Source organism: Mesoplodon densirostris, chromosome 7 (assembly GCF_025265405.1).
Source record: "Mesoplodon densirostris isolate mMesDen1 chromosome 7, mMesDen1 primary haplotype, whole genome shotgun sequence".
Classification (NCBI taxonomy): domain Eukaryota; kingdom Metazoa; phylum Chordata; class Mammalia; order Artiodactyla; family Ziphiidae; genus Mesoplodon; species Mesoplodon densirostris.
Window position 1 is genome coordinate 57,715,943 of NC_082667.1, and position 25,347 is coordinate 57,741,289.

Consider the following 25,347-nt stretch of genomic DNA (forward strand, 5'->3'; position numbering starts at 1 on the left):
AGCTCAGTGTCCCCATCTGTGAAAGAAAGCAGTTGGACAAGATGTCCCCAAGTTCTGCTGCCCAGTCTGTGCCGGGAGCTGGGAGGAAGAGGACTCGGGTGTCGCTGCCCCGGAGGAGCCCTGAGGCCAGGGGGGCAGGGAGTGGTTGGGGCACAGGCCAGGTCTCTTCCTCACAGGGCAGGCCAGGCAGCTCCGAGCAGGAGACAAATGAAAACAAAGGAGGTCAGATGAGAATGAGAGAAATCAGGGGGGGCTTCATGGAGAAGGGGGCATTTGAAATGAGTCTTGAAGGTAGGCTAGGAACTCTACTGGCTCAGATTGGATGGGAAAGGCATCCTAGGATGGGGGGAGGGTGAGTATAAAGCATGGAGGTGTGGCCCTAGGGGCCGTGGCAAGCGAGCAGCAGCTGCACTGAAAGGTAGAGTGATGTGCTGGCGAAATACTTGGATTCTGGAATCAGGCAGATGTGGGTTTGAATCCTGGCTCGGTTTCTTATTGAATTACTTCTTATTCTTTGACTGTGGTCAAGTGGCTTGGCTGCTCTGACCCTCCGTTTCCCCAGCAGTAGAACAGGACAAAGCCCTCCAGGGCTGGGACAGTGACTCACAAAGCGCTGAGTGTGGCTGGAGGAGCCAGGCCTCCCCTCCACCCTGTTGCTGCAGAGCAGGCAGGGACCCCAGGGGCCCTCCTTGGCCCATGCCTCCTCCCCCAAATCAGGTGCAGGTAGCTTCCAGGGTGGCCTTGCTGGGGATAGCCTTACCTCCGGAGTGGGGCAAAGGCTACGGGGAGGCTGTTGTCAGGTGAGCTCAGGTACACAGTCAGACCGATGTCAGGCCACATCGCATGGAAAGCATCAGTGAGGCCCCTGGGACGTGGCGTCTTGTGGGCAGCACGGCAGGCCTGGGACGCAGAGCCCTTTCCTTATAGCTGGCCACCACGGAGCACTCCCACTTCTCCCTGGCGGGAATGCTCGTGGCACCTCTGATGTGTCTGAGGAGGAGCGGTGAGATGCCCATGGTGGCTGTGGTAGCGCCTTGATCTCGGAGGCCTTCCTGAGAAGGGAGGAGTGTGGGCTTCCGAGTCAGTCCTGGCTTTAAAGCCCAGCTCTACCTCTTTAGAGCAGAGCTTTGAAGACACTGTGCGAGTCACTTAAACTTTCTGAGCCTCAGTTGCCCACCTAGAAAATCAGGACAGCCACACTTACCTTCCAGGTCTGTTTTGAAGCTAAAAGGACATAATGGATGAGATAGCATCTTGTATTCTACAAGCGACTCCATAACCACCTTCATCCTGCTCCCTTTCTCTGTGCACCGTTCAGTTCTAATGCCGCCTAAGGAAGATCTTTCTTGTGTCTAATTTAAATCCATTATGCTGCAATTGGAACCTCCTTCCCCGTGTTGAGGACTCTGCAGGCGCAGCCTGAGCCCTTTCTCTATACGAATGTGCACCATCAGTACCTGCAGTGAGCGAGGCAGGCAACAACAGAGCAACTAGGTGCTGGTTTTCACCTTGTGTCTTGGGGCCCCTGCTGTCAATGGCCAAGGCCTCCTGACCAGCATGCCGTGGGGATGGGTGCCTCATCTTGACTGTTTTCACTGTTCTTCCTCTCTGAGTGTTATCCATGCTCCAAAACTGGGACTCTGGGGCAGTGGAGAGAGCCCTGGGCTAGGCCTAGAAGGCCTGGGTCCCAGCACCCACTTGACTACTGACTTGCTGTGTGGCCTGAAGCCAGTTAGCAACCTCTCTGGGCCACAGTAGGCCTGTGAGGATGTCTGTCCCCTGGGGCCCAGGTGTCTTCAGTAAAGATGAGTGCAGTTCATCTGAAGCCCCTTTTCCTCCCTCTCACTTACCTGGGCCCCAGCCACCCTGGGAAACGAGCAGATTAGGGTCCTGCTGGTGCCGGCAATGGTAGGAGCTGAGTCCACCTCTCGGACCAGGGCTCCCAAGGGCAGGTGGGGAGTTTAAGGTTAGATAGATGGGGGATTCCTGGTGGGTGGGGTAGCACCTGCCTCCTCAGCCAGGGATTTCGAGAGCCTGGATTTCCTCCGGCTCACCCAGTTAAACTCATCCAACCGAAGGTCAGTCATGTTTGTTGAGTCCCTCCTCGGGGTAGACCCTTTCCCATGTGAAGTCTCCTTTAATCCCCCACTTTGTGGGTGGGAAACCCAAGGCTCAGAGAGATGAGGCAACCAGCATGTCAGCAGGGCCAAGGAGCCTGGGGCTTGATTCTGCACAGCCCCCAGGGCCCCCGGGCCCAGCCGTGCCCTCCGGGTCCTCAGCAGGGTGGAACACAAGGTCGTCAGGAGTGAGGCCGTTTCTGGTCTAGGAGGGGGCCCCATGGGCTGCAGGGGATTAGCTGGGGCTCCTGGGACTGCCCTTTCCCTGGGAAGAAGTTGGCCAAGGAGGTGCAAGGATCAGGAACCCAGGAGTTCTGGGCTGCGGCCAGTTCTGAATGCCCCTGTGAACTTTAGTGTTTGCTTTTGTGGAGGATCAAGACTGATTTCTTGTTGGCTCTGGACACATGATAGTTTACCTTTTATAAAGCACTTTGATATTCGTGATGTCACCGAATCCTCCCGGCAATCTGTGAGAGGCAGTGTGGGACTTGTTTGGGAGGGCCGGAGAGGGTGAGCTTTGGAGTCAGACAAACCTGGGTTTAAATTCCAGCTCCCACCAACTCTCTGCCTTCAGGCAGGTGAGTAACCAGCTGAGCCTCAGTTTGCTTATCTGTGAAAGGGACAATCGTTCCCCGAAACAAATAGCGACAGCTGTCTTGCTGGTTGTGCACATTAGATAAGGTCTGTAACCACTGGTCCAGTGCCTGGTGCAATGTAGTCGTTTTTGTGATTTTTTATTTTATTTTTTTATCATCCACCCCACTTTATGGATGGGAATGTAGAAGCTCAGAGGAGGAAGGTGACTTGCCTGAGGTCACGTGGTGATTTAGCTTCATCCTCCAGACTTCCTGTCTGTGGCCTTTTTTCTCCAACACCTCCTTCTCTGTCCTCAAGTGACCCAACACCTCATTGATCTATCCAGGTGTTTAATGTGTGACACTGAGGAGACCTTGTGTCCCCTCCCCCCACTGCCTAACAGCACTTGCCTGGCACACAGTAGGCACTTTAAAAATGTTTATCCTGTGCCTGAATATGTTGATGAGTTGGTATAAAAATGTAAGAAGTATTTTTTCAGGCAGCTACGGCTTGTGTCCCTGAGGCTTCCTCTTGCTCCCTGTTCCCTTTAAAAACAACCCTTTAATAGTTTTGGTTGGACACCTTTGTGAAAAGGAGTGATCGCTACCTTTCCCTGCACGAGGCCCACATGGTTAAAGTCCCGGGATGGGCCCTGTGAACACTGACTGAGCTGCTGGGAGAGCCGAGACCAGCTGGTCCCTGCACCCCGTGGCCCTGGGCTGCTTGCCTGTTCAGCAGCTGCTTCTGCCTTTGTAGGTTCCTGACTCTTCTTCCCCCTGCACCTTCATTCTGCGGCCACAGACCTGCCTCCAGCAGCCCGCCACCTCTTTTTCCTCCCCTCTTGCTCTTGTATGTGTTTCCTAATTTGCTGCTTCTACCAGCTGGGGACTGAGAAATGGGACAATTGAGCTTATTAGAATTGGTTCATTGATTCATTCATTCATAACTATTCAACCAGCCATTGTTGACCCTGGGTCTTGCTAGGGATTCCATCTATCCATCCATCCATCCATCCTGATTGAGGACCTCTGCAGTGGCTTGTGATCAGTCAAGACGTGACCACACCCTCCTGGCAGCACATGCAGGGAAATCATGATGTACATAGCAAATGCCAGTACAGGACTTTACAGTTTATAATCTGCCTCTGCCTGCAGTACCACACTGCATTTTCACAACAGCCCTGAGAACGGCATTATCCCTGTTTTGTAGACAATGAAAGCAGAGCTCAGCAGGAGAAAGTCCCTTGCCTAGTGGCCGGCAGTGAACACAGAATTGCAGTGGGAACTCAGGTCTCCAGGCTGGCCTGTTACCTCTTCCCTCCTCTGGGCTCCGTTTGCAAGCCACGTGATGCCCCGTTCATTTACTGTTTCTGTCACAAAGGAGTGTTGTTTGTGGCTGGGGTGGGATCTTCTGCCTCTGGAATGGTTATCGCGGGGGAATATGGGCTTGCCTCAAACACCCTTCAGTGCGCATACTTGTCCTGCGGTGGACATGGGCACACCATCTAGTCCACACTGCCCGGACTAGGGCTCTGGGAGCCCTAGTCCCCTGGGATGGTTAGGGGTCCCAGGACGCATACAGATTTGGGAAATGCGAGGTCACGTAAGTCAGAATGGGACTTCTCCCTTTAATGTGTTGATATGAATGAGGATCCCCGACAGGTGGCACGGGTGCCACCAGCCTTTCCCAAGCTTGTCTGAACATGCAGCTCCTTTGTCACAGAGCAGGGTCTGGGGCGGATAGCCTAGAGAAGACACTGGGCAGAGCTGATCAGCGAACCCTCACTTTCCCATTTTGCATAGAAGCCTCCAGCTAGAGCTTGTTTCTTGCCCAGGGCAGTTACCTTTTGAGAGAGGATCCCAAGGAGCACCATTTTGCCCCAGGAAAGAATTGGTAATAATGGTGGAGTTTCAGGCAGCAAGGGGAAGTGGAAAGTGGAGATATTTTGATTCTTTCTCCCACCAAACGCGCATATCTCAGACATCTACTGTGTGCCAGGCACAGAGCCAGCGTTTGGAAATGCCAAGACGTGTCTGACTAAGAACCTTCCATTTCATTTCCCCGTGCACACTAAGGGTTTTTAAAGAAAGACAAATACTAGCCTTAAAAGGAAGAAGTGATTTTTTTTTCATTGTTCTGGGTCTTTGTGGCAGGTGGGTGGGTGATGCAGTTACTTGATTCAGTGGCTCTTTAGTCCCGGGTCCTGAGGGGTGTAAGGGAGATTGTACCAGGAACAGTTACCCTGGGCAGGGAGTGTAGATATTGTCAGGAGTGTGGGGAAGCTCAGAAGAGGGAGGGAGGGAAGCGGGGGGAGGGAGCACTTCCGGCTCCATCAGCCTGAGCTGAGGGGTGAGGGAGCTGGGGTGAGGCTCTACACAGAAGAACACAGGTTGCCTGGGGGTTGGAGGGGTGGGCAGGCTCTGGCCAGCCAGGGAGGACACTCTTGGGAAAGCAGCAGCCTGGAGCAAAGGTACAAAGGTGTCAACAGGTGGGTCACACCTTCAGGGCACTGTGAGAAACCTGGGGTGATGGGGGCAAGAGGGAGGAAAGGGGGGACATTGGAGATGGGGCTGGAGAAGCTGGCTGGGGCAGCTCACGAGGGTCCAAACACCAGCTGAGTGGGTGCCTGCATGACTGGGAGCACCTTGAGGGCCAGGCCATTCATCCTAGTGTCCCCAGCACCTGGCTGCTGCCTGATAGGTTTACGGACTGACTGGGCTCTTCCGCTCTGGAATCTTGGATAAGTCCTTCCCTGCTCTGGACCTTGAGTTCCTCATGCTCATAGTCAGGCAAGGTCACCTAGCGTGTCCCTTCCAGCTCTGAAGGGCTCTCAGGAATTCTTGGCATGTATGCAGGGGAGGACCAGACTGTTTCTTCCCCAGCCTCGAGGTCTCCTGGGCTGCCCTAGCTGGGCAGGGGCCAGAGGCTCCCTGGTTGGGGGGTCAGACATTTGCTGGGGCGGAGGTCAGGCTAGCTCTGCTGGAGGAATTTGCTCCTCATTCTCTCTTTCTTTCAGCAGTTAGCCTGCTGAGCTCAGGATGAAGTGCCCTGATGTCCTCACTGATGGCTCTTCTAAGGCCCCAGACTGAGTAGTGGGGGAGGGGAGTTGAGCCAGGCTGGGGTCGAGGGTTGTGTGTATGAAGCAGCTTGGTGTAGGGTAGGAAGCTCTGCTGCTTCCTTCTGTGTGAAAATGGGTAAGTTACTTGAATTCTGAGCCTCAGTTTCCTCATCTGTAAAATGGGAACAATATTAACTCCCACACTGGGCTTTTGTGCCAATTCAATGAGATAAAATTTGTGAAAGCATATAGTAAACCAACCCCCCCCACACACACACACAATCCTCTAGCCCTCTGGCCCACTCACACCTTTCCCAGAAGTGCTCCCTGGTGGCCACTCACTAATCTCAATGTGGACTTCTGTTGGGTACACTTTATCCAGGCCAAAGCGATAGGAGCCCATGAATTATGTACATGTTGCACATGCAGGCCAGGTCTGCATGTTTGCACTCCTGTGTCTGTGTGCCTTCCAACTGGAGGAGAAATGGTGCTGCCCCTCCGGTCTCCTGAGCCCTGGGACCAGACACCACCCCTCCCCAGCTGTACCCCGGAGGCCTGCAGAGTGTTGGGTCTGGCTTCTGGGGAAGGGTGAGGGGCATATGTCAGGAACCACCCCTCCCCAACTTGTCTGTTCTGCTCACAGGCTGGGTCCAACAGGGCTTGTCTTATACAGGGGACTCTGACCTATGTCCCTGGGGGCAGAACAAGACTGTCACCCTCCATCCCGCCACTTCCCAGGAGGCATCAGTGGGAGCGACTCAGTTCTCTGGTGTGGATGCTGCTTTATTTCAGCAGGGCCTGGGGTACCCCCTCTGGGAGGCCTGCAGCCTGGCACACAGAGTGTTTGGTCAAAGCCACCCTGCCCAGGATGGGGTGCAGGGCCGGGCTGTACCCAGCCTCCTTTCCCCAAGAGTTCTGAGGGTCCGTCTCAATGCCCTTGTTCCTAAGTGTCTCCCAGATGGTGTCTGGCCCCACCAGGGCTGGGGGTTGGAGGCAGACTGGAATCGGCTGACCCCGGAGGTATCACGGATGCTCCCTTGGCTTCCGCTGGCATGGAGTTGGGGGCGGGGCGTCAGGCAAGGAGCAGGATACTAGTAGAGTAGCAGCATAAACTTAAACAGTTTATTGAAGAGCCCAGTGAACATAAACATCTGTCCCCCTCTCCGACCTTAAAAAGCCCTGACACACCTGGATTCCTATCCCAGCTCCACCCCGTGCCTGTGCAACCTTGGATTTGTGACATGACCAGTCTGAGATTCAGCCTAGCTGAAGTTCACAAGGTTGGTGCGAGGTCAAATCAAACCACCCAGTGGGGGCTTCCCTGGTGGCGCAGTGGTTGAGAGCCCTCCTGCCGATGCAGGGGACACGGGTCTGTGCCCCGGTCCGGGAAGATCCCACATGATACGGTGTGGCTGGGCCCGTGAACCATGGCCGCTGAGCCTGCGCATCCAGAGCCTGTGCTCGCAACGGGAGAGGCCACAACAGTGAGAGGCCCGCGTACCACAAAAAAAAAAAAAAAAAAAAAAACACCCAGTGGGTAGGACACTACTAGGGTGCCGGGGCATGTCGTAGGCCACCTATTTGCAGAAAGGATTTAATTCCAGCCCAGAGCAAAGCAGTTGGGTTTTTAGATACTTGACCTGTGATTTCTGTAAGCAGGAAAGAGGAAATTTCACTTAAGCCTCCATGAAATGGTCAGTGCAGCTTAGATACATTCTCACACTTATGAGCCCAGCACAGGAGGCTCTTGTTCGCCGGGGCATTCAGGAACTCGTCTCTGGGACCAGGCAGCCCAGCAGCCCTGGGTGTGAGTCTGGATTCTGCGTGCTCGCCAGTGGCCTAGGGCAAGTCCCTGGTCTCCTTGTTCCTATAAAAGGACACCTAACCCTCAGGGTTGTGAGATTCGGATGAGAAATTACCTGTAAACTCTATTGGAAAACAAAAAGCACTACTGATACATAGTGGGTGCTTGGGGGAGGGTGGCCTGGGGTGCAGGCCAGTGGCTCAGGAAGCCAAGACTGTGTTTGTTCCCCATTCTGGTGACCAGCAGGCTCTGTGACAGCCAGCTCAGTGGAGCCTCATTTGCTTTGCTTAATGGGACAGCTTGTTAATTAACCTCTGAGTATTCCTGACAAGTGCCGCTGTGAACTTCCCGACACGTGTCAGGGTCAGCCCTCTCCAGACCTTGTCACCCTTGTGCTCGGCTGGCCAGCCTTGGGCATGAGGCTGTGGCCCACCATCCCATCCCCTGATTCTCAGCTCATCCCTCAGATGACCCCGTGGAGCAGTTGCTGTGCTGGGGACCGAAGGAGCAGGAGACGGCTCTGCCCCAGGAGCCCGGATCTGGGTGGGCAGAAAGGGAGGATCAGAGATGGATCAGTGACAGGCACCTGGTCAGGGGATGGGGGACAGTCAGTGGGAACAATTCTGCCTGGCTTGCTACCAGCTCCCTGTGACCTTGAGCACCTGACCTTTCTCTCTCTGGGCCTCAGTTTTGCATCTAAAAGAGGATGTTGGGAGAGGTGATCCCAGGAAGCTGTGGGCTAACATGAAGCAGTGTGAGGTGAGGAATGATCTCTGAAACCAGCCAGGCCTGGAGTTCTCACCCTTCATGTCCCAGCCTTGACCTTGGACAGGTCCCCCAGCCTCTCCAAGCCTGTCTGACGGGGTATGCTGGCCCTGCTAGCACAGGGCAGACACTGATAGTGGATGCCCTGCCCAGCACTGTCTGGTGATGGTGGGCCTCAGGGCAGCTTCAGCCTGTCCCCTCCTCCTTTCCCAGTTTCTCCTGCAGTACCCAGAAGTTCCCCAAGAACTCTTGCCCCCAGCAGGTCTGGGTGGCCAGGGAGCATTGCTGACCTCGGTGCTGAGTCCACCAGGGCTGTATGTATCACTCGTGCCAGGCGCCCTAGGGTGAGGATGGAGCTGAGGATCCTCTGCCTCTTAAACGGAAGGGGAGGTGCACACACTAGAGCCAGCCTCCAGTCTTCTTCGGCATCTTGGAAACTTGATCCTTTAGAACCACAGAATCTTTCCCAAATCTTGGAAGCATTGGATTATGGAACCTCAGAATCTTGGCCCTTTGAAATCAAGACTTTGAGAGTCAGAAGTGACCTTAGGAGTCATCTGATCCAGATCTCCAACCAGCCTTATATAGCCCCTCTGCAGACCCCTTGGACACCCCAGGGTCGGGGGCTTACTCTGCAGCCCCCTCGTGCTGGCCTCGGGCTTCAGTCAGGTCACAAGGCCGCCCTCCGCCTAATTGAGCCCTAGGCCCACACCCCCGGGGCTGGTAGCTCTGACAGGCAGCTGGGAGGGAGCTAGGGCTCTGCTCAGCTAAGAATAGAAGGCTTTGTGCCATTTAAGTAGCAACCTGATCATATCAGGCCTCCCAGCCAGGCCTCAGGGAGCTTATGAAGCAGGACCTGGGGTCACCGTGGGTCCTCCTGGGTGGTAGAGGGAGAGGGTGGATGAAGGGTGCTGGGACAGCCGCCGGGCTTCCTTAGGACTTGTCTCCCGTTTCCACATGATGATGATTTGACTTTTTCCATCAAGTAAAGCTCGTTGCTCCTCCCTTCTCCTTCCTGGGGCTGGCTGGGGAGCATCACTCAGCGTTCCCCAGGAGTGCTGGGGAAAATCTCTTCTGGGAAGAATTCAAACAAACAAACTAGCCTCTGAGAAGAACAAACAGATCAATGAAAATGGCTTCGTCTTCAAAGAGAGAGCCAATGATGGTGGCCCTTTATTAAGCACCTACTGCATGCCAGACCTTGGGCTCAGCATTTTGTGCCCTTGCCTCCTCTAACCCTCACAGGGGAGGTATCCTTATCCCCAAAATGCAGATGAGGACACTGAGGCCCAGCTTGTGCTTGGCAGAGCTGGGATTGAAACCAAGGACTGTCCTACCTTGTTCCTTCTGGGGACAAAGCGTTCCTGAGTCAGGGGAGAGGTGAGAGTGGGATTCTTGGAGGGAGCCATGGGCACGGAGGACGCTGTCTCTCAGTGCAGTTGTGTTGCTCCAGTACTGGATTGGGAGGTTAGATTGTGATCCTGTCACAAACATAGTAGGTACAGGCCCCTGTTTGTAGAGTTGGAATGAAACCAAATCCCTTGGGTCTCAGATTCCCACTCTGTGAAGTGAGCAGAGGCTGCAGCTTCTGAGTCCTGGGCTTTTGACCTGGAGTGTCCTGGTCCCCCTCTCGGCAGGTCACTGGTACCTCCCACCTCCCCTCCGCCTCAGAGATTATTCCCAGTGTGCGAATTGGAAGGAATTCCAGCTCACCTTCTGATTGTACAGGCGGGAGGACTGAGGCCCCCGAAGGACAGGGTCATGAAGTAAGTGGGCCTGAGAGCACATAGTAGGTGTTCAAGAAATCCCTTCTTCAATCCAGGCCGATGCTTGCTCCCCTGTGGGGTGCTGCTTCTGTGTGGAGATCTGGGGGGCCTGGGTTGGGCCGGGGGTTGGAGTCAGCTGGATCCTGGCAGGCAGGGAGGCAAGGGCCAGAGGCCCGAGCCTCTGTCTGTAGTGCCCCAGACTTATCTATGTTTGCGCCGACCCTGCCCAACTTAAATGTCCCCTCTTCTGTGAAGCCTGCCCAGACTCTCCCCCACAAAACGTCTCCTAATTTCCCTCTCTACTCCAAGAGTGGGAATCTTTTTTTAACTGTGTTTTTTTTTTTTTTTTTAAAAAGCCACATAAGTTAAAATTTACCACCTTAATGATTTTTAAGAGTATAGTTGATAGTCTTGATTATATTCACATTGTTGCACCACAGGGTCTCAAGAACATTTTCATCTCAAACACCTGAAGCTGTGTGCCCGCTAAACAACAACTCCCCATCCTCCCACCAGACCTTGGCAACCGCCGCTCTACTTTCTGTTTCTATGAATTTGACTCCTCTAAGTACTTCCTATAAGTGGAGTCATGCGGTGTTTGTCTCTGTGATTGGCTTATTTCACTTGGCATCATGTCCTCATGGTTCATCGTCTTGTCCCGCCTGATAAGATTTCCTTCCTTTTCAAGGCCGAATAACATTCCATCATATGTATATACCACATTTTGTTTATCCATTTGTTCGTCAATAGATACTTAGGTTGTTTCTGTCTCTTGCTATTGTGGAAAGAGCGGAAGTTTTGAAGTTGAATGGGCCTGGGTCAGATCCTGGTTTCCAGCATCACTTGAGTGGCAGGTCTGGGTCCTTCGTCACTTGCTATTGTGCCTAATGAGGTTGCTGCAAGGATGCACGGAAAGATGCCCTGCACACACGGCGAGCTCCCGGTGAGTGGTAGGGGGATTGGTTCTTGTTATCCACTTTCCTCCTAGGGTCAGATCCCTTTTGGGGTTTATAGGACCCACATACTGAAGCTCACCTTGACCCTCATCCACCAGGGTAGCTCAGCATCTGATGAGTCTTAGAACAGTGTCACTGGAGAGCACCTGGGACCAGAGAGGGTCGGGGACCCACCCAAGTTCACACAGCCAGGCCTTGGCCATGCTGGGATGAGACCGAGGTCTCCAGCCTCCCAGCCTGGGAACCTTCCCGCTGTAGGCTCCAGGATCCGCAGGCCTTGTTCTTAGGAGGGACTGGCTCTCCAGGGGATAATTCTGCAGCATGCAGGGCTGAGGGAGGCAGGGAGCAGGGAGACGAGCATCTCAGGCTTATCTGTGAAAGGCAGAGGTGGGTGACATCTGCCAGGCTCCTCTGATCACCGCCTTCTCCAGGTGACAAGGGGCTCGTGTCAGACTCATTGACATGGTTCGGGCTCATCTAAGGTCCTTGCCTTGCACCTGGGAGCTCACTCTGCTTTTGTTCACATTCATTCAGCTGTTCCTTTGTTTTCCCTTGCCTGGTCATTTATTCAGCAACCGCTCCCTGAGGCCTGCTGTGGGCCTGGAGACCAATCAGACCTTGGAGGCATTTAGTATGGCATGGCGGTGAATAGTGTGGACTATGGGGCTAAACTGCCTTGGCTCAAATCCTGGTTCTGCTGGTTACCAGCTGTGTGACCTTGGGCTAGTTGCTTAACCTCTCTGTGCCTCAGATTCTTCTTCTTTAAAGATGGGATAATGATGTTCCGGTTACTGCTGTTACATACCAAATCACCCGGAAACTTAGTGCCTTTATGCAAGAACAATCACTGTAACCCCACAGTTTCTATAGGTCAGGATCTAAGATGGGCTCAGCTGAGCAGTTCTGGCTCATGGTTGCTCACGTGGTCTCAGGGCTTTGTTTCTCTCTGCGAGCTCATCTGCGCTTCCCCACAGTATACATCACATTTGATGACCTGGCCTTGGAAGTCTCGTCGTGTCACTTTAGCCAATAGTCCCAAGCCCTCCCAGATGCAAGTGCAGGGGGATGATAACATAGACCCCACCTCTCCATGGCAAGAGGACAGAGTTATAAGGAGAGCGTGTGGGATGGGAGATATTGCTGCAGATGTCTTTGGAAATACAATCTGCCAGAGTTGTAAGAGTTAGATGAGTCAAAACACAGGAAATATCTAGAACAATGCCTAGGCATTGTAAATAAATGATAGCTATATATAGTCAAGGGTGATTTTGACCGTATGCAATTTACTTGTGGTGTGCTGACTTTAGGACCTGATTCCCACTATAGAAGTCAGTTCATTAACCAGCAGCATTTCCCATTTGGGTACTGAGGGATCTATAGGAGGTCAACATTCCACACAGAGGGAACCAGCTGTGTAAAAGTTTGGAGCTGGAGAGTGGAGTCCCTGGGGCAGGGACTTAGCCCCGGTTGGCTGGGGCTCCCCTGTGTGGGAGGCCAGGAAGGTGAATTGAGGCCTAGTTGAGAAAAGCTTTGTATATGGGGTATGTTTGCTCCTATAGGTCCCAGGGAGCCCTTGGCTGAAGTATGAGGGGCTGGAGTGCCCTACTGGAGGAGCCACTTCTGAGGTGGAATCAGCAGGACTGGGGCAGGGGTGTTGGGAGAGAGGACAGGAATGATGGGGCTCATACCAGGTGTTCGTCTGGGGCGTTTGCCTCAGCTTTGCATGTGCTGTGCTCATCCCCCTGGCTTGGTTTCCCACCCCTTCCAGTATATCGGATACTTTGCCATTTTTTCTCTGCTTTGATTAGCTCTCCTGCAGAGGGAGGTAGAAGGTTACCACCCTCTGGGGGGTTGACTGCCTTGGCAGCCAACCCTGGGGCAGCCGGCAGGGCCAGAGAACACCCAGTGGCCACCTCCTCTGTCCCCACCCCATTGTGGAGAACAGCCCCTGCACCCCTCGTGGTCTCCCCTTCCAACAGCCCTCCTCCTCTGCAACCTTGCAAGGTCCAGATGGAACTGACGCCAAGGGTTGTGGTATCCAGCCCCCCTCACATCACAGGTGGGGAAACTGAGGCCCAGTGACTTGCTCCACATCCCGCAGCAAGTTAATTAAGGAGCCCACCTCGGGGCCCTTCATGTGGCTGCAGCCACGTGTGGTGGTGCTCAGGACTCCTCCCCGCCAGGCCCTCCGCCCACCCCTCCCAGCCCCCCTCTAAGGCCACTGCTCCCTCCTGAGAGAGATCATGGCTGGGAATATGATTTCAAGGAAAGAAAAGGAAGTCTTAGCAGTTGTGTAGCCCTGGGCAAGTCACCTCATCTCTCTGAGCCACAGTTTTCTCATCTATAAATGGAGCATGAGAACACCAACCCCAGCAGGGTTGTCCTGAGGATCAGATGAACCCACGAGTGCTGAGTTGTTAGTTCTCTGATGCTGGTGCCGCACCTGGAAAGGGAATTGCCAAGGGTTACTCGGAAGGGACATTTGAGCTGTGATTTGGAGGCAGGGCAGGACTAGGGTTGGGAAAAGAGGGGATCTTGATCCTAAAAGCTCTGAGCTGTGACTGGGCTGATGCAGCCCTTCCCTTGTATAATATATGAGAAGGGGTCCAAGGGAAAGATTGGGGTGGGATCCAGGGAGCATCCCCCGTGCGGGCAGCCTTCTCCTCTAGTGCTGAGAGGAAGGGCGCGATGAGGGAGGGCTTCCTGGAGGAAGAGTTTGTGGAAACAGAGGGAAGGAAGGGCTGAGGCAGATAGAGGTCCTCCGGGGTCCAGCATTCCCAAGACCCTTGCACTGCATCCATGAGATCCAGCCCCGGCCAAGCCAACCTTGACTCCTGGAGCCCGTGATGCCCAGGGAGGCTGGTGCCCCGAAGGAGGCATGCTACTTCCAGGAAGCTGTGTCTGTGTGGGCCTGTCTGCACATCTGCACGTACTCCATGAGCCCGTGTGCTTGCACCGAGTAAGCATGAGTATTTGCCTGGGTCTGTCTGGGAATGTGTGCTTGGTGTATTTTTGTATGTCTACGTATATGCATTTGCAGGCCCTGTGCGACATCTTGTAAAGGCAGACAGGTTAGAATGCCTCTAAAAGGGGACTAAGTGCTCATGTGTTTTAGCAGAACAAAGAGATAGCCCTTGCCCCGGGGGGCCTGTGGGCTGTGGGGAGATCCAGACCTCACTGATGGGGCAAATTCAGCAGAAAGACAATTCCCAGATTTGGGAAACCTCTCCTGGGGCCCCTCTGTGCTGAGCTCGGCCTGGTTGCCGGGACCCAGAGTCAGACCAGGCCCTGGCCCTGCACTTCTGGAGCCAGCCTGCGGCCATCACATGTGCAGCCAGACACCAACGTGGCTGCTGAACTAGGGCTGTACAGGGCACATGGAAACAGAAGAAGGCCGACTTGAGTCCGCCGGGAGAGTCAAGGAGGGCTTCCTGCAAGAGGAGCCTGAGCAGAGGGATGTGAGGGATGTTTGGTGGGAGATGAGGGGACGGGGGTGGGGAGAGCAGAGCAGGGCTTGTGTCGGGTGGGATTTGGGGGTGTGAGGAGGGGGGAGGTAGGGAGGGTAAGTCTGGTCTTCCAGGCCTGGAAGCCTGCGAGGATGGAGGCACCTTGAGTTGGGAGAAAGGGGGAGGAGCAGGTTCAGGGGGATGTGACGAGTTCCCGTCTGGCCACTGTGGGTGTGAGGTCCCTGTGGGGGGGACGATCAGAGGGTCATTGGATACTTGGGCCTTGCGCTTGGTCCGGGCAGGGACGGGGTATCTGAAGCCACGGGAGTGGTGGTATCGCCCTAGAAGAGTGTGCAGGGTGGGGCAGGAGGGAGGGGCTGGGCCGGGCAGAGAGGGAAACCAACTAAGGCACAGGGGGACAGCCAGATGGGGAGGAGAGAAACCGGAGCAACTGGTGTCCTGGAAGCCAGGGAAGGAGGACGTTTCCAGAAGGAGGGCGAGGGCCAATGTGTCAGGGAGGACTGAACCGTCCAGGCGGCTTCCTCACGTGGAGGGCATAGTTGAACTTGGTGGGAGCAGAGGGCGGTGGCTTTGGAAACAGGTGGGAGGGAGGAAGTGGGGACGTGGGTGTCGACAAGTCTTTCAGAAATTTGGATGAGAAGGAAGGGGCGAAGGGAGTGCTAGCTGGAAAGGGGTGGAGGGGAATGACCTGGGAGATGCGCACCTATGAACACCTGCTGTGGTCCTCTGTACCCCGGAGGGTTGGCTGCAGAGAGCAGGGGCAGAGGAGGTGGCAGGTGGCAGCCCTTGGTGCCACCCTGAGTTCTGCCAGCTCCAGGGCCTCCATCCACACTGGGTGTGGGTGTGAGGATCGGGGGCCCCCACTTTTAACCTCCTAGGAGGCAGAAACCCCACAAACTCAGAGCATTCTCCTAAACCAGGTTCCAGGTCAGTGGTTGAAGCTCAGGGCTGGCGGAGTTGGCCTCCTGTGGTTTTGTCTTCAGTGTTCACCAAGGGGCCTTCATAGATGCTTCAAACCAGTAAGGCCTGGGAAGGTCAGGACATCAATTCACCTGCTCCCAAAGAGGCCATGACCATGCCTGGGCCAGCTCCCAGTTACTGGGAAGTTCTTCCTCTGGGTCTAGCCTAAGTCTTTCCTGCTGTGTGTTCCCTTCTGGTGAACTTGTTCAACCCTGCTCCGTGGAGCCAAGCTCATCAGCAGGCCGCTTTGAGTGGCGGCCAGTGTTTTTACAACTTGTTTTCGTGAAGTTGGTTTGAAGTCTCCCTGCATTCCCAGAATGTCAGACCCACCCTGATTCACAAGGATTGACCAAAACAGGATCTGAGCCAATGAGAGGAATCTAAGGACTTAGTCATCCCCCTTGGATCATCTACAGATTCTCCTGCTTTCCTTCCAATTAAAAAAAAAAGAAAAGAAAAAGAAAGATTAGCTCAGATGGCCAGGAGGAGATGGCATTTGAGATGTAAACAGGCTCAGATGATACTGGCGGTGGACAGGCGGGGTCAGTGCTCAGGCTTTGTATGGGGCTGACCTCAATTCAAGTCTGTGTTCTGATGCCTGCCACGTGGGGGTCTTTGACAACTTTGAGTCTCTGAGCCTCAGTTTCCTCATCTCTGAAATGGGAAAACTAATGGCACTTAACCTCATAACTGTCTGAGGTTGGGGGATCTAGAAGCAGACACTGAAATAAGGATTCGTGTGAGAGTGACTTACTAAGAAGTTCTCCAGGGGGAAGAAAACTGCTAAGGGAATAGGGAAAGTAGAACCAGAAAGAGAAGGAGAAGCAAGAGTGTGACTTCAAGCCAAGCCCCTTGGAGGGGATACTTGGCTCAGTCTCCAGAGCTTGCTGCCAGGGGCAAGGGTGCTGCAGCACTTAGACCTCACCCAGGGGGTCCCTGGTAAAGGGGCCCTGGGCAACAGCCATGCCCACAGGCGAAGGGATTCAGGCAGCCTGACGGCAGCTCACCCACATGCCCCTGCAGTTCTCGGCTTTTGGAAGCAACAGTGCAACCTGGAGTGACTCAGAATGGAGAGGGGGTCCCAGGGGACGTGGGTGGAGACAACAGAGGCAGAGTTCTCTAGGCGGAACCTGGCTCAGAGGAAGCACCGATTAAGGGTCAGCTCTGCCCACCTGTTAGAAAGGGGGTGCAGAATGGGTGCCCCAGGATCATGTCATCAGCAGCAGACAGGACCTTCTGAGAGCTGCCCTGAGCCCCCATTGTTTCCCCCAGCCCCAGGTGCTGTCCCTGTCTCTCAGCTCCCAGAGGCAGAATCCCGCAGAGCTCCCCAGCCAGCGGACCTGGCCCCAGCCCCCAGGGTTCTTCCTGACTACTTGACGTCAGGCAGTCGATCCAGCCGTGCCAGAGCTGGTCTGATGCCCTGATATAGCCCCTTCCAGAGAAGTCTGCCTCTGTGCCACCCCACCTCCAGCCCTGCCTGCACCGCCTAGTGAGGATTAGTGACGGTCAGGAGGTGGCACAGGGCCATGGAAGCACTGAGCGCCACGGAGGAAACTGAGGCCTAGGGACCTATCCCCCATCTGAATTGAATTTGGCTTTTCTTCCCAGCCCACTCCACCCCACTGTGTCTACTGAGCTTTTTCTTTCTTTCTTTTTTAAATAAATAAATAGATAGATAGATAGATAGATAGATAGATAGATAGATAAATAAATTTATTTATTTATTTATTTTTGGCTGCGTTGGGTCTTTGTTGCTGCGTGTGGGCTTTCTCTAGTTGCGGCGAGCGGGGGCTTCTCTTCGTTGTGGTGCGCGGGCTTCTCATTGCGGTGGCTTCTCTTGTTGCAGAGTACGGGCTCTAGGCACACGGGCTTCAGTAGTTGTGGAGTGCGAGCTCAGCTCTACGGGGCTTTTTCTGTAGAAAGTGCTCAGGGATTGCTCACGGAGCTCGTGTTGGTCAACGTGTCCCAGGAACGAATAAACAGAAGTTGTGCTTCCACGACTCTTGACTATGATGACTTGAACTGGTGATGTCAGCCTGGGTTGGCTCTGATAGATCTTGTCCCAACCCCTCTCCTGCACCTGTGTTATCACAAGGGATGTCACCCTAATCTGGCCTCTCCACCCTGACCTCTGGGAGCCTAGCCCCGCAGAGCATGACAGGCCTGGGTTCTAGTCCAGACTCTGTCACCTGTTGTGTAACCTTGGTCAAGTCACCTGCCCTCTCTGAGCCTCCGCGACCTGTGTTTCTGACCGAAGTTTTATATGCGCCCACCTAAAATCAGATGATTTCAATGTGGTGTTAATCCCAGCTTGACTCGTACCCAGAGAGGTAGAGGGATTTGCTTCTGTTCACATAGTGAAAGGGTGGAGGTGAGAGGGCCAGGACCCATTACCCCCACCCCCCGTGACTGCTTATCTGAGCGCCTTACTCTTTACCAGCTCTGCTCTGGTCCCCACCAGCCTCCGTCTGATTCAGAACCTGAGCTAACCTCCCTGCAGTCAGGATGAACTGAGCCGGGTACCAGAGTGGTCAGTCACTGCTGTTTAGTCATTAGCTCCTCTGATCACCTACTGGGTAAGGGGTTGCATGCTCAGATGGGCAGGATCCTTCTTTCACCAGGCTTAATGTCTAGTCTGCTGCAAGGCTGCACCCTGTCCTGAAGCCTGGGGAATCTGCAGACCCTAGAGGTGAAGGTGGACATGAGGTAGGGGCCCCAGAGGAGGAGGTGGTCTGAAATGTCTAGGGCCCCGCTCCACCCAAGAGCAGGCATGAGGGGCTGGCCAGGTGGTGGGTGCAGGGGAAACAAGTTTGCTCACTCCTGGGTATCTGTTGCTGCCTGGGCTAGGCTGGGAGGTGGCTTTGATCTACCACCAAGGCCCTCCTGCACCCTTCCCCAGGCAGGATGCCTCCTTTGTTCACATGCCCTCTCCACACGTCTGTCTGTACCGTAGACTGTGGGCTCCTCCAGCAGGTCTGTCCACCCAGCCTCAGGCCTCCCCTGGCACACAGGAGAGCTCAGGACATGTGTGTTGGTGATTGGATTTATGTTGTCTAGCCTGGCTTGGGAGTCAGACAAAGTATGAATCCTGGCTCTGCCACTTGCTTAGCTGTGCCCTTGAGCATGGGACCCAAACTCCCTTGAGCCTCCGCTTTGGCATTTGTAGTGGGAGGCTAAGAGGGATGAGAGGACAGACAGGGAATGTCAGCCTCGTACAAGGCTGTGGCCAGCCCTCCTTAAATAGTGGACAGTGTCTTAGTAGATGGACTCCACATGGGCCAGGCCGAGTAGGAAACACAAGAGATGAGGTGAGCCTCCATCACATGGTTCAGTACTTTACAGTTTCCAAAGCCCCATCAGGTCCTGCTCACTGGGTTATCCTGTTCATCCCATGAGGCATTCTGGGCTGGTTGCAGCATCCTCGTCTGACAAGTGAAGACCCTGAGCCTAGAGTTGACACCGACCTGCCTTTCAGTGGCCAGGCCATACCCAGAACCCAGGTCTCCCGGCTCTCAGTCTCCAACACCTCTACCCTGCCCCCTTCCAGAACCCAGGTTCTGGAAGCTCTTTGTGAAAGAGGCTGGGAAAGTGGTAGGCAGGGAATGTGGAGATTTTTTTTTATATATATACATTTATTTGTTTATTTTTGGCTGCTTTGGTCTTCGTTGCTGTGCGCGGGCTTTCTCTAGTTGTGGTGAGTGGGGGCTACTCTTTGTTGTGTGTGGGCTTCAGTAGTTGCAGCGCATGGACTCAACAGTTACAGCGCGTGGGCTCTAGAGCGCAGACTCTGTAGTAGTGGCGCACGGGCTTAGTTGCTCCGTGGCATGGGGGATCTTCCCGGACCAGGGCTTGAACCCGTGTCCCCTGCACTGGCAGGCAGATTCTTAACCACTGTGCCACCAGGGAAGTCCAGAATGTGGAGATTTGTCAGCCCAGATGTCATGGGGCTGAGGGTGCATTCTGGTGGCTTTAGCCCAAAGGGGGTCACTGTGACCGGTAGACCCAGAGTAAGGGGGCAGGAGGGGGTCATGGGTAGAGGTGGACGGAGTGAGGGTGCAGAGGAGGAGAAACCCAGTTGTGGGGGCCACGGACCATTCGCTCAGTCTGAGCCAATGGGGGCTACCAGCCCGGTGGACCAGAGGCTGCTGGGCCCTCCCGTCCGGGTCCCTTTGCTGATGGTGCTGGAATGTAAGGGACTTCAAGGAACACCAGATCTGTGGGAGATGGCAGTGAAGTCATGGCCACTGTCCTTGAAGGGTATTCGAATGAGCTCTGGAAATAAGTCGCACATCTAAGCATGAGGACTTTTCACGTGAGGAGCACTTTCTAAAAGACAGACTCAGGAAGACAGGGCTGGCTCGACACCCAGCTGATCCTCAGTGAGGAGAGGCGACCAGCGCAGGTGGCCTGGGCCCCACCAAAGGGAGCTGGTGGGCAGGGAGTCGGCAGACAGGCATGGCCCAAAATTTGCAGGGCCCAGGACAAAAATACAAACAGAGGCATGCAGTATATGTTTGTCAGATGTTAGAAGGTTACAAAACAAACCAAGAAACTACTAAATAAGATAGTTTCATTTTCTCACCTTGTAAAGTTATGGTTTTATATAACTGAAAGGGACAAAATATCAAGGAAGACAATTTAATTATTATTACACATCTGGGTGTTTTGTTGGTGGGCTGGTGGCATTTGGATGAGTAATAAGACATATTTCATAAAATATATTTTATTGTCTTCATTTTTGCAAGATCACTATAATTGTTATAATCAAGATTGAAAATTGTGTATGGATGGTAATAATCTAAAGGATCAAAAATAAAATGCAGTTGTATTTAGAGTGTATAGAATTTGAATATATTTCCATCAAAAATGTAAATTGGGGCTTCCCTGGTGGCGCAGTGGTTGAGAATCTGCCTGCCAATGCAGGGGACACAGTTTCGAGCCCTGGTCCGGGAAGATCCCCTAGGCCCATGAGCCACAACTACTGAGCCTGTGCGTCTGGAGCCTGTGCTCCCAACAAGAGAGGCCGGTGCAATAGTGAGGGACCTGCGCACCGCGATGAAGAGTGGCCCCCGCTTGCTGCAACTAGAGAAAGCCCTTGCACAGAAACAAAGACCCAACACAGCCAAAAATAAAAAAATAAATAAATTAATTAAAAAAATGTAAATTGAATGTAAAGAAAGGAAAAATTATATTTTCAAAAGTTGTTTTTATTCCTTGAAATTATATAGGAAATTAAAACTATAGACATCGTAATTAATGAATATCCAATTTTAAAATACAATTATTTAAAAAGACATGATATAGTAATTCAAATTTTAGAAGATTTTATAAAAATTAAACTATTTATAGTTGTGATTAATGTCCATCTAGTTGCCAGTGTAAAGAATTAGTACCACGTTTCATGGGACTTCCCTGGTGGTGCAGTGGTTAAGAATTTGCCTGCCAATGCAGGGGACACGGGTTCGAGCCCTGGTCCGGGAAGATCCCACATGCCACAGAGCAACTAAGCCCGTGCACTGTAACTACTGAGCCTGTGCTCTAGAGCCCACGAGCCACAGCTACTGAGCCCACGTGCCACAACTACTGAAGCCCGCACGCCTAGAGCCCATGCTCCACAACAAGAGAAGCCACCGCAATGAGAAGCCCAGGCACCGCAACAAAGAGTAGACCCAGTCGCCACAACTAGAGAAAGCCCACGCACAGCAACTAAGACCCAATGTAGCCAAAAAATAAATAAAATTAAAAAAAAATTAGTATCTCATTTCATGTTACATTAATCCAAGTAATATGAATTGTTAAATACTGTAAGATGTTCCTCAGCTGCCATGTGCATTTATTGTGAATACCACACTAATTCATGAGTACTTTTAGAACCACAAATTGGAACAGGGAGAAAAGCCAAAAAAAAAAAAAAAAAAAAAGATGCTCAACATTACTGGGAAGCGGATACTTTGTTATGTAAGAAGTTGTTGGTCTCTGAAAGGATTTGACAAGTTTAATTTGTCTGCCCCGCAAAACATTCTTGCCACTTAGTGCCCTTCCTCCATCCCTCCCCTCCCCACCCAGTAGCATCCTGTTTCCCTCCCTTTCCCACCCTCGCCCCTGTCAGCCACTGTGCAACCCTCAGACCTTCATCTGGACACAATCACCTTTTGTTCTTCAAACCCAAGAAATGAAGAGTTTCTCAGAGGCCTGAGCAGTGTTAGGGGAGCGGATTAGGCTTGTGAGTCCCATGGATGTTGTGTGACAGAAGCTCCTGTATGTTCTGTAATGTATTTATTTGTGAGTGTGTGTTTGTGATGTGTGGGGCTCAGGGCAGTAGCCCTTCTTCCCTGCACCTAAGGGTGATTCAGGGGATGTCTTCTTGCCCATGAGATAGGTGTCTATCCTGCAGCTAACGAGAGATAAATGACGGTGCTTACGCTAGAGCTGGAGCTTAAATCTAGGTATCGGCATACACTCATTCATCTCTTTCACATGTGCTTTTGTTCATTTATTTAAAACCTATATTCACATCCTCCAATCCTTTATTTCATTGTAGAATGCCAGGTTATAGCAGTCTTGTAGTGCAGCCCCGTGATCCTACAGATGAGGGAATTGAGGCTCAGAGAGGGGCATTGATGTGCATAAGATCATACAGCAGAGAAGCCCTCCAGCCGGGTTTCACAATGCAGATGATGGGTGTTGCTTTTGAGTTTCAGGTAAAATCTGAATAGGTGTCGCTAGGTCCCAATCAGCTTCCCTTCCTTCACCAGACTCTGTCACTGAGGCATCTGCCCTGGGGAGCTCCTGGGGGTGGGGGTCAGGGGTTCTGCCTGAAGAGCCACTTCCTGTTTGGGGCCAAGCACTTCTTCAAGTGACTCATAGTCTCCCACTGGCCCCATGCTGGGAAGCCAAGGTGGGGATGGAGACGGGCCCCAGCTGCATCCCGCCCTGCCTGGTACCCAGGCTGGGTGACCCTGAGATGGAGCAGTGCCACAGACTGGATGTAGGAGCTGGGCCATGGAAGGAGGATGCTAGACTGTTCTTGCCCAGCCTGGCAGACAGGGCTCTGAGAGTGCAGGGGAACTGGGGCCGCGGTGGGCATGAGGGCAGCGTCCACATCCAGCCACTCCCACACACATCTGGTTTCCAGGGTAGCTGCTGCCCAGGTGGGGGCCGACAGCAGAGCTGGGTCCCCCTCAGGGGGAACTTGTGATGCTTCTTCTTCCTTGCAGGGCAGTGAGGTGTGATGGAAAAAGCAGTAGGCTGCGGGTCATGGACTTGAATTTCTGACACCAACTTTCTGGTGACCTCGTCTGTTCCCAGCCGCTCTCCGGGCTTCAGTATCCATGTTTGTCTAATGGCGGAGGGCTTGCTGGCTGTGACATGTGGCAAGTTGTTCTTGCAGGATTTCCATTAAGAGATTTGTGTTTGAATTCTGGCTCTGCCACCGTGCTGAGTGTGTCCATCTCTCAGAGCCTCCATTAAAAAATTTGAAATAATCATCATCACTTTAAGCATTTGACATAATTTAATTCTCACACCAACCCTATGGGGTAGGTTTTATTATTATGATTATTGTTTTATACGTAAGGAGATTGGGGCACAGAGAGGTTAAGTAACTTGCCCAAGGTCACACAGTAAGAGCCAAGATCCTAACTTAGGCAGTTTGACCCCAGTGTCCATGCCATTAATAACTATGTTCTTGCTACTCAAACTGTGGTCCCTGGACCTGCAGCAAGGTATCACCCAGGAGCTTGTAAAAAAATGTAGAATCTCAGACCCCAGCCTAGACCTACTGAGTTGGACTGCCTTTTAACAAGATCTCTAGGTGATTTGTTTGAGAAGCCCTGCTCTATTTATATTTCCTCTGTCACTTAGGCCTTAGGATCGTTGTGGGAGATGAAGAAAATAAGTGTTTTATAAACTGTAAAATGCAGTGCATTCAGGGCTCTGCGAGAAACCTGGGGACTGGAAGTGGAGGGGGGCAGGGCTGGGGGTGCCCCAGGAGTCCATCTCTCAGTAGCTGGATGTCATTTCCACGCTTCTGTGAGTCCACCTCTATGCCCCTCCCATCCAAGGCTGAGTCTTGTTTGTATTTCTTGCTGGTATGTGGCTCCAGGGCCCGATCAGATTGGAGAAAGTTCTCATGTCGGAATGGGATTGGGCTGGACACCAGGCCTGAGCCACCCCTGCCCTGGGTCCCACCCTGGCTCTGACTCTGACTCTCTGGGTGACATAGGCCCTGCCAGCCTCAGTGTCCCCTAGTGGGCAATGTGGCGACATCCTCTGCAGCCTGCAGTGCTGACCCAGCACCCCCTTCCCTCTCCCCCTCTCCCCTTCTCCCCAAGGCCTGTCTGTACCATCTCTCCTCCCAGTTCCTGGGCAGGAGGGCTGCCCTGCCAGCTGTAGGAGCTGGTGATGGGGGAGGCGGGGCATGAGTCAGAAGTCAGCCACATAATTGCGGTGCCCCAGATCCCTCCTCCAGCCCACCCAGCCCTCCCTCAGCGGCTGCTTTAGAACAGCTGGTTTGGCGTCTGCCTCCAAAGAAGCAGGTCCCTGGGCAGCAGGAACGGGCCTCTGCCTCCCAGGAGCCAGGCATAGCCCCGGGTTTCACCCCAGGGTGGCTGGGCCTTGGATCACGTTTCTGTGGGCCCTGGTGGGGCAGGAGTGGTTCAGGCAGCAGGTTGTACTGGGTTTGGGTTTGGGGCTGGTTTGGGGGCAGCATGTGTGGAGGTGCTTGTGTGGGGTCTCACAGCACACGACTAGATCACGTACGTCTCCTTGGCTCTCCCACCGGCTTGGCGGCTTCCCCAGGGCAGGGACTAGATGTGACCCATCCCTGGTCCCCATACCAAGCGTGGGGTGGGTACAGGGTGGGGGCTTACTAAGGGCCGGGTGGGAGGGGAGAAGGCAGGATGGACTGATGTGTAACCTGACTGGGTTTTCCCCTCAGCTCTCCCACTGAAGTGACATCACCACCTCGGTGGACAGGACCCCCCAGGAGCCCAGCTCACAGCCACTGGTTCCTTCTTCCAGGTAAAGGAAAAAGCAAGGAAGGAGGTGGGGGGAAAGGAGTTAGAGGGAAGCTGCAGAGAGCAGCCCACTGGGTTCTAGAATGATGTTCGCTCTCTCACGGGAGCTGTACTCTACAGTTCATGGGAAAAGGCAGTGGAAACAAGGATTATTTTTCCATTTTACAAGCAAGAAAAGACAAAAACAGAAACTCTGAGTAGAGTTGTCTCTTGCTCTCTCCAGTGGACTAGGTACTTATCTAAAGCACCTCACACAAATTAGCTCATTCAATCCTCACAACAGCCCATGAGGTTGGTGCTATTATTATCCCCACTTTATAGATAAGGAGACTGAGGTCTAGAGGCATTAAGGAACCTGCTCAGTTAGTAAGTGGTAGAACTAGGTTTCAAACTTGGCAGGCTGGCTCTGGGTGCACATTCCTAACCCCTGTGATTTACTGCCTCTCTAGAGCCAGGCATTAAACTAAGTTTCCTTGAACTTCAGTTTGGAGGTTTAATGGGCTCCCATTTCCAGGGGAGATTTGTATTTTAAGAGAGAATCCCAGAGTGAGTGATGCTTCACCCAAAGGAATGAATGGTAAATGGTAGAATTAGAGGCCTTGAATCATGGAGTGAGCATGAACCTTCAAGGTTTACTGGACCAGCCAACCCCTGGGACTTTCTTCCTCAGCATTCAGGCAAGGTCGGTGTCTAGAAAGGAAACCTGGAAATCTGAAAGAGGGGAAGAGAAGCTTAGGCCCCAGGTTCTCAGACTTGCCTGAGTGGCAGGGCTGCTGCTCATCACAGAGCACTGTGATGAAGAGAGATGCAAGTGGCAGTGAGAAAGTCAGTATTCTGTGCTAAATCTGAGGTCATCTTGTA

General features: G+C 53.2%; 1 protein-coding gene across 5 annotated transcripts in view; it reads left to right on the forward strand.

Moving 5' to 3' along the window:
* GDPD5 (glycerophosphodiester phosphodiesterase domain containing 5) overlaps positions 1 to 25,347 on the forward strand; it is a 90,065-nt gene that overhangs the window by 10,046 nt on the left and 54,672 nt on the right. For 3 of the 5 annotated variants that reach the window (XM_060103370.1, XM_060103372.1, XM_060103373.1), the window contains exon 2: positions 24,408 to 24,490. The exons of the other annotated variants lie outside the window; for them this stretch is intronic. The gene's annotated coding sequence lies outside the window, so the exon portion shown is untranslated. The remainder of the gene's footprint in view (positions 1 to 24,407; positions 24,491 to 25,347) is intronic. 5 annotated transcript variants of the gene reach the window in all.